Source organism: Rattus rattus, chromosome 2, assembly GCF_011064425.1.
Source record: "Rattus rattus isolate New Zealand chromosome 2, Rrattus_CSIRO_v1, whole genome shotgun sequence".
Taxonomy (NCBI): Eukaryota; Metazoa; Chordata; class Mammalia; order Rodentia; family Muridae; genus Rattus; species Rattus rattus.
In genome coordinates this window covers 116,240,957-116,249,796 of record NC_046155.1, presented here as the reverse complement: position 1 = coordinate 116,249,796, position 8,840 = coordinate 116,240,957, and positions in this window count along the sequence as shown.

The following is an 8,840-nucleotide window of genomic DNA, read 5'->3' as shown; positions in this document are numbered from 1 at the left end:
AAAGCTCTTTGTTCCGTTGGTTATCTGGCAAGCATGAAGCCACTCTCAATGCCTACCTCAAATGTCAATGTTATTAAGAGAAATATTCTGATCTCCCCTAATCCTGAATTTTCATGGAGTCACTGACTGGGGGTTCAAGCTGGGGACATAGGTGCACACTGCCACCAGTGCGCATGATACGTTATTCTCAGAAACCTCCATTCATGGGGAGCTGAGATTCTTGACTTCACAGCAGAAAAGCATTTCAGGATGACCCAGTATAAAGCAGAGCTGGGGGTCATTGGGTGGAGCTTTTAACATATATTTAAGAGTGGAGTTATAGAAAGAGAGGCCCTCAGAGAAGAGACAAGGCAGGGCCAAGTGTGAGAGTGGGCTTCTGCAGGGAGAGTTGACTTTATGCAGACATAGATCTGATTTCTGTGGCTTCTGAAGTTGCACCTCAAAGCATTGCTAGGGAGTTTTAAAGGATATCATAAGGCGGCTGCTGAGATGCGTTGGAAGAGCTTACAGTTGATAAGGTAAAGATCCTTGGGTCACAGTGGTTACAGAAGAAGTTGAGATGTTCTTACTGTAAGTAAAAATGTATAGTCTTATTTGTAAAATTCCTGGCACATTATTGGTTTCATGCTGGAAATGGAATCTGTTTGTATGTAGACCTGAAGCATGGTGCATTACAATTTTATCATTCTTATTTGAAAATATTTCTCTAGAGAGGGGATGTTGCCTGTGGAGGTCTTCTTCAAAGCACATTTTATCATTTGTGCTGAAATTCTCGACTCTCAGCTGGGAAGATGTCCCAGTCAGACTCTAGGAATGAGGGATTCCTTTCTCTCCCCATGTTCCCTTCATTTCCTGGTCTTGCTATGCTGCCTCAGTGGTGGCCTGTAGACAGTCCTTATAGAATCCCAGAGATGTGCATGTGTGCATGCGTGCCTGTGTGCCTGTGTACATGTGTGCATGTGTGCCTGTGTGCATGGGTGCCTGTGTGCATGGGTGCCTGTGTGCCTGTGTGCCTGTGTGCATGTGTGCATGCATGCCTGTGTGCCTGTGTACATGTGTGCATGTATGCCTGTGTGCATGCATGCCTGTGTGCCTGTGTGCAACTGTGCATGTGTGCCTGTGTGCATGTGTGCCTGTGTGCATGGGTGCCTGTGTGCCTGTGTGCATGTGTGCCTGTGTGCCTGTGTGCATGTGTGCATGTGTGCCTGTGTGCATGTGTGCCTGTGTGCCTATGTGCCTGTGTGTGGGTGCTGTGTGCCTGTGCCTGTGTGCATGTGTGCCTGTGTGCATGTGTGCCTGTGTGCTTGTGTGCGTCTGTGCATGTGTGCATGTGTGCCTGTGTGCCTGTGTACATATGTGCATGGGTGCCTGTGTGCATGTGTGCCTGTGTGCATGGGTGCCTATGTACATGTGTGCATGTGTGCCTGTGTGCATATGTGCATGGGTGCCTGTGTGCATGGGTGCCTGTGCGCATGGGTGCCTGTGACATGTGTGCCTGTGTGCATGGGTGCCTGTGTGCCTGTATGCATGTGTGCCTGTGTGCCTGTGTGCATGGCATGTGCCTGTGTGCATGTGTGCCTGTGTGCATGGGTGCCTGTGTGCATGTGTGCATGTGTACATGTGTGCATGTGTGCCTGTGTGCATGTATGCCTGTGTGCCTGTGTGCATGTGTACATGTGTGCATGTGTACATGTGTGCATGTGTGCCTATGTGCATGTGTGCCTGTGTGCATGTGTGCCTGTGTGCATGGGTGCCCTGTCCATCTCCTCCTCTTCAGCTGTGAGTCTGGAATAGTGAGCCATCTCACTCCATCTCTGACCACAGATTAGCACAAGGATGACCCAAGTAGATGCTACACCAAACAACAACATTTCTCCACAAGGATTCATACAATCCTCCCAAAGAGAAAAAGCCTTAGTATGGAACATAAAGTATAAGCAAAATAGTTGTTATTCTAGCAGAAAGAAAAGGTAGGTGTGGAGATAGCCTGAGGTGGCACATACACCCCTCATGACTTCACTGGTGACACAGCATCATATTTGATTTTAGGTGCTGCAAAGCCCTGTTTCTTCTTTGAAAGCAAAGGAAGTGCGCTCTAGAGGGTCTAGAAAGATGCCTAAGCTGGTAAAGTGCTTGCCAGGCAAGCGTAAGGACCTGAGTGTGTATCCCCAGCAGCCACATAAAAAGCTGGGCATAGCAGTGCATGCCTGTAATCCCAGTACAGGGCAGGAGATGGAAGCAGGGGAAACCCTTGGTCTTACCAGCCAGCTGGCCAAGCCAATCAGTGAGCCTCCAGGTTCATTGAAAAAGGCCCTGCCTCAAACAAAAGAGATAGAGGCAAGTGAAGAAGAAACTGGACATCAGCTTCTGGCCTTCACACATAGGTTCATACACACACACACACACACACACACACACACACACACATGCACGCATGCACTGAACACTCCCAAGAGAACAGGCTTTGCTTAAACTGTCTACCATCAATCTTGGGTAATTTCTTCCCCCTGGCTGGCCTAGAATAAATATAATGTATGTGAACAATGGAGTTAGACTGATAGCCTATAGCCCTTAGGACTGCAGACAGACATAGGCATAGTGTGCTGGTGTATGAGAGCACCTGAAGTTTCACCTGCTTGGCCCACAAGTGCTTATAACACTTGTCAATGCCTGGGAGTCTCCAGATGTCCCAAGTGGGCTGAACCCAGCATTTTGCATGAGGAAGTCTATGAAGAGGTCAGTTCTGTGCATCTGGAGCTAAGCAAGGGAAGGGTTAAGGACGGCAGCAAACTACTAGGCTCAGATGCAGATTGTTAATCTCTTAGCAGAGAGGGTTCTCAGGAATGACAGGCCTGTAGAAAACAAAGATGGGGTGATGCCTCTCATAAGCTGGCTTCCAGGAGCCTCTACTGAGGCTCCCTGTCACTGAGACACTAGAACTGGAGTTATAGGAGGTTGGAGCCACCATGTTGGTGCTGAGAACCAAACCTGAATTCTCTGTCAGAGCAGTGTTTTTAACTTCCGAGCCATCTCTCCCACACTCATTTTCATAGTGCCTGCACCAATTTACACTCCCATATACAGTATTTAAGGGTTCACATGCCCCCAAAATTCACACCAGCATTTGTTATCATCTGTTTAAATAGCTCTAAATACCGCCTCTAAACCGCCAGCTGGTGGTGGTGGTGAAGTGCAAAGACTCATGGGTGCAAAGGATAAGCACTGAGTGCTCACTCTCAATGGAACACGCATATTAGCCCTGCCAAGGCTCAAGGAACATCCCCCAAAGAGGGGGAAGAAATAAGATAAGGGCCAGATCATGTGGAGGAAGGCCTTGAAACCCTATTCTCTGAGCATGACAGGCCACTGCATTCAGGCGCTCACAGCTGTGGTTACAGAGCCTGCACAAAACTCCACCTGACACTATTTAGTCATGGATAGGAGAGAGGCCATGGAAAAGGCTCCATTCCAGAGAGCTCTTGGCAGATGATGGCTTCTGGGACGGGAAGAGTCAGCCCTTGTCACCAGTGGTGTAACCGCTGGTGAGTTATGTGCACTCCAGAGGATAGCTCTACCCCCATGCCAGTAAGGGAGCCCTTGTTAAAGCCAGATATCATAAAATATGAGCAAAGCAAAAAGACAGGGAGGGCGATAAGAGGGAGTGAAGTGACAAGTGTGACCAGAACATATATTTACACATATAAAGTTGTCAAAGAGTAAATAATTTAAATCAATAGAAACCAGTTGTTCTCGTTCCTCTTTCTATGGCCAGAGAACAGTATATCTTTCTTTCTAAGAATAGTCACCAGAGACTTTCAAGAACCATCAGCGCTCCAGAGAATCCCTTTTGTAATTAAATAGACAATAATCTAGATTCGTTGTGGGTGAAATGAGATCACTGCGAAACAAACACAGTCTATCCTTGAGCCACACGCCCAGCCCAGCGCTGACTCTCAGTCAATAGGCTGGAGTGGGGCCAAGAATTTGCCTTCTGAATTCCCAACTCAAGGGAGGTTGATGCTGCTCCTGCTGGCCCAGAATTCAGTCTCAGTACCTCTACTGAGACAGTGACAGGATTCACACAGACAACGAGACACTAGTGGGTCTCAGGACACCTTAAAGTAAGATTACAGCCTGGTTTACTACAGCATTTATCTGCATTTCAGAGTCAGAGCTAGAATGACACAGAATGGTGAATGGGATATCAGACAGGAAAGGGGTCCCTCACCTACCTGTGTAGTTTTGGCTTACGTAACCTGCTGACTGGAGAGTACTCTACACAGCCACATCACATTCAAGGCTGATAACACAGCTCTTGAAACATGCTCTAACCATTGCACAACCTAGGTACAGCAAAAATAGTTCAATTTAATGATTTATTCATGTCCTTATATTTGTTACAGTCTATGCAAGCCTGCCCATGTCGCCCCACAATCACACACACACACACACACACACACACACACACACACACAAACAGACTTTCCTATGGGCTGGTAAAATGGTTCAGTGGGAAACGGTGACTGTTGCCAAGGCTGGTGACCTGAGTTCAATCCCCGAGTCCCACATAGTGGAAGGAGACTAACTCCTGCAAGTTGTTCTCTGGCCTCCATACCCAGTCTCATACAGTAAATAAAATTCTTGTTTAAAGCCTTCTTGTGCTGAAATAAAGAAATCAACATATTCTTTTTCTCCATCAACCTTCATGATATGTTACCTTCTTTAAACAACAAACCTGCAAAAGCCCTGTAGTTTCTGAAGCACCTATTACATGGGTCCCTCTCAACACCAGCCCTGGACTCTTTTAAAGTGCAGCTGTCCTTTCCAATAACCAATAAACTTGCTGGCTTCGTTTGACATAACATTCTTTTCTGTGTGTTGTCAAGGACCCAGTTGGATCTGAGACCCAAGGTGAGACTCTGTAGGGCTTTTTCAGGCTCCCCGGTGGCAAGGTGGTGACAGTGTGATAACTCCTCCATCTACATATTGTGGTCAGAAAAGTAGATTCTAGGAGGCTGCAGTAATTTCTCCCTTCCCTCCTCTTGATTGCCCGTTTTCTCTCTTGGAATTGCGGTCCATCCCACACTAGGGAATTCCCAGACCAAGTGCTTCCAGGGACTTGCCTAGGTTACTGATCCTGCTGGAGAAGGCCCAGCTTGTTGCAGAACAGAATGCTCACCTCGAAGAAGATGCTAAGCAGATTATTCTTGCGCCAAATGTGACTGTGACCCAAGAACAGAGATTCGGGCTGCCTACCATGTTATGTTCTAATGTTCAAACGGTGCAATATAGTTTTATAGTTACAGTACCGTAGTCAGGATACTTTTCAAATGCCATGGCAGGAACATCCAAGAGGTGGGTTGTAGCAAAGTGGCTACTCTGCCACTGCTCCCAGATGTTGTCTGATGGCATTCATGGCTTTTACATGGATGGAAGACAGTTCCTAAGTTGCTTACCGAAGGAAGAACACCACAGAGAAGTTAAAAAAGAATCCCTGTGACACACAGCTAGCTCCAGGGTGGGGACTGAAATGCTAACTAAGGTAACAGACCACAGACAGACAGACAGACAGACAGACACACACACACACACACACACACACACATACACATACACACTCACACACGTACTCACACACGTACACACACATACACACACATACTCATACACACATAAACATACACACACACACACACACACATACACACACACACACACACACACACAAAACCACTGTTCTGCCCCTCAAAGGCTAAAAGATGTGATGCCTTGGCCCCTTCTCAGAGTGTTCTGTTAATTGTGAATATCATACTTAATTTTATATTTTGATTTTCCCATGGTTTATTGTCATTTGTCTATCAGAATAAGCTCTAAGAGAATGTGTATATTGTTCATGGCTGAAGCCCAGAACAATGGTGTCAGAATGTGTTCTCTGAGTGAGAGGCAAAGTGCTGAACCTGGAATAGCAATCACTCTAAGTCTTACTAAAAGATTATATGTGGAGTGGGAGAGAAGGCTTAAGAACACAGGCTGCTCTTCCAGAGGATCTGGGTTTGATTCCCAGTGCCCACACAGCAATTCACAAAGCACTGTAACTCTAGTTCTAGGAGCTCCAATGTCCTTTGCTGGCCTCTGGCAGGTAATAGCATGCACATAGTGAATAGACAAACATGCAGGCAAAAACGCCTGTGCATATAAAATTAAAAAATATTTAAAAGGCTCTATTATACATGTCTTATGCATTAGTTATATGTCAAGTGGTCTTGGTTCTAAGAAACAGCCTGGGATTTACACTGAGAGGGACAGAGGTCGCCTCTAGGGTGACAGTATGTGCCATGGAGAGTACGCACCTCGTCTAGTCAATCTATCCATTGCCTGAGATTTTCTTACGCTGCTTGAGAACCTGGGGCACAGGAGGGGTCTAAGTGCACCTCTCAAAAATCCTTCCTAACCAGGGACGAGTGTGTCAATGGGAAACCTCTGAGGCACGGTGCTGGCAAAGAGCATTTCCTGTGAGGGACAACTGAGTGAGTATATTGCATATACTAAATAAGGGAATTGTGCCTAGAATTAATGAGGAATTACTATGAAAAAAAAGTACAGAATCTACCAGGTGACTAGACAAGGGCCAAGGACAGACATTTCGCCATACATGAAGGGATTCTGACCAGCTTGGCAAGCAAGGCTCTGGCAGGCCTTGCCCTTCTCCCCAATTCCCCCTGCCTTGCTAAAAACCTAAGGTTACATTCCCAAAGCTAGTCCCTAAAGTCCTCATTCCCTTATTTGGCCACTTCCTCCTCCTGAGACTGACCACCAAGGTCCAGCTCTCAGTATTGGAGTCCAGCAATCAAAAGTCTCCTTCGGCTCACCTAATTAACACGCCCAGTTAAAATTAAACACTCATCCTAACACAGGGTTTCCCCACGTACCCTCATAAACTGCCACTTTCCTGTGGGCCACAGCTGTCTCCTCTCTAATCAGAAGCAGTCCTTTGTCCCACTATAGGACAAATACCCCTATCTCCTCTCTCTTGTTCCCTTCTCCTCTCTCATCCTCTGTCTCCTGTCTTTGTCCCTTACTCCTGCCCTCTGTCCCTCTGGGGCAAATACATCTCCTTTGTACTGAGAAATTAGTCTGACAACTTGGTCTTGGGGTTCCTGAGCCAATACTTTTCCTCTCAATAGAAAACTCCAATGTTCCCTGTGATTTTGAAATCTTATCTCTTGAGTGATCGGGGATATAATATTTCATATCTAGACAAAATACACCAAGTCAGGCACATCAAGTGTGGAAGTCTAGAACTCTAATCCAATATGGGGAAGAGACATTGCACCCCGGCTTTCAAAAATGAGTTGGCATGGCTCTAACAGAGCGGAAGGCACATCCCTGACTCCACCGTACTCCACCCTGGGCAGCGGACCAATATCATCTGGGAGATTCTATGAAATAATCTCAAACCATCATGGATGTACTGAGTCAAAGTCTGCCTAATGGGGGTGCACGTGGAGACCAGGAAGCGCTTTCTAGGGCAGCTCTTTTACATGTCTATCTGGGAATCTGCAGATATTTTGCTTAAAAGTCAAGATGCCCAGAGCAACCGAATCAGAATCTGTGAGAGTAAGGAGGATTCCGGCACCATCGTAGTTAAATGCAGCTTGGGAATTTCAACACATTAGTAAGATTACGGACCACCAGGAAGAAGTCTCTTGAATCATGAAATGTGCAAAACCATTAGAGGCTAGGCTCACAACCAAAAATATAAGAAAAACATGGAATTCGCATGAAATGCTTACTGTCCATCCCGGCATAAATTAGAATATATTCATAGAATAGCAACAAATACCCATGTGCTTTCAACCACATGAATTAACGGGGGCTGCAGTCTGCATGTGGAATGTATCCCCCAAGTCCATCGGTTATGTCTGAAACTTAGCCATTTCTTCTACATTTTCAAGTTTATTCAGTGTATGCTTTAGAATAGCCCGGTGAGCCTTTGAACTTCAGTAGTGTCTGCTATGACAGCTCTTGTTCATCTCATCTCAAGTTCTACTCATGCTAATGACTTGGTCCTCACCTTGGGGCTACCAGTACAAATTCAATGATATATGGTGTGAGATTAAGCCACTAGAGGGTGACTTCCAAGGAAATATGGGATTCTACTATAATCCTCATCGTTTTCTTTGTTCACCGGCTACTGTGAGATGAGCATCCTCGTTTGTCACATACTACTGTAATGTTCTTCCACATCACCTAAACAAAAAGCATGGCGCCAACAGAACGTGGATTGCGATCTCCAAAGCTAAATTGAAACTAAGTCATCACTAAATCGAAACTGTCCCTCTTTTGGGGTGGCTTATCTAAGATGTTGTTAGTGATGGAAATAGAACTGACACATATGGATAGACTTAGATCAGAGCTGAAATTACCAAAATGTGACTAAAATAATAATGCAAGGATCAGCGAAAAATGAATTGGTTACCTGAAAAGGTTAGCAAGATTGGTAAGTCCTTGGCAAAACTGAGAGAGAGAGAGAGAGAGAGAGAGAGAGAGAGAGAGAGAGAGAGAGAGAGAGAGAGAGAGAGATATGGGGGGGATATTAAAGACCAAGACCTAAATTAATAAAATTTGCGACGAGAGGAACGATAGCTATTCCAGCAGATACAGCTGAAATTCCAAGATTCATTGGGGACTGTTCTGAAAGCATACACTGAGTAAGCTTGAATTTGAAGAAATAACTAAATTGAGTCAAGAGGATACAAACAACCTAAACAGATAATAACAAGAAATGAGATTGAAACAAAATAGAAAGTGTACAAATAAAAACAAAAATAAAGTACTTT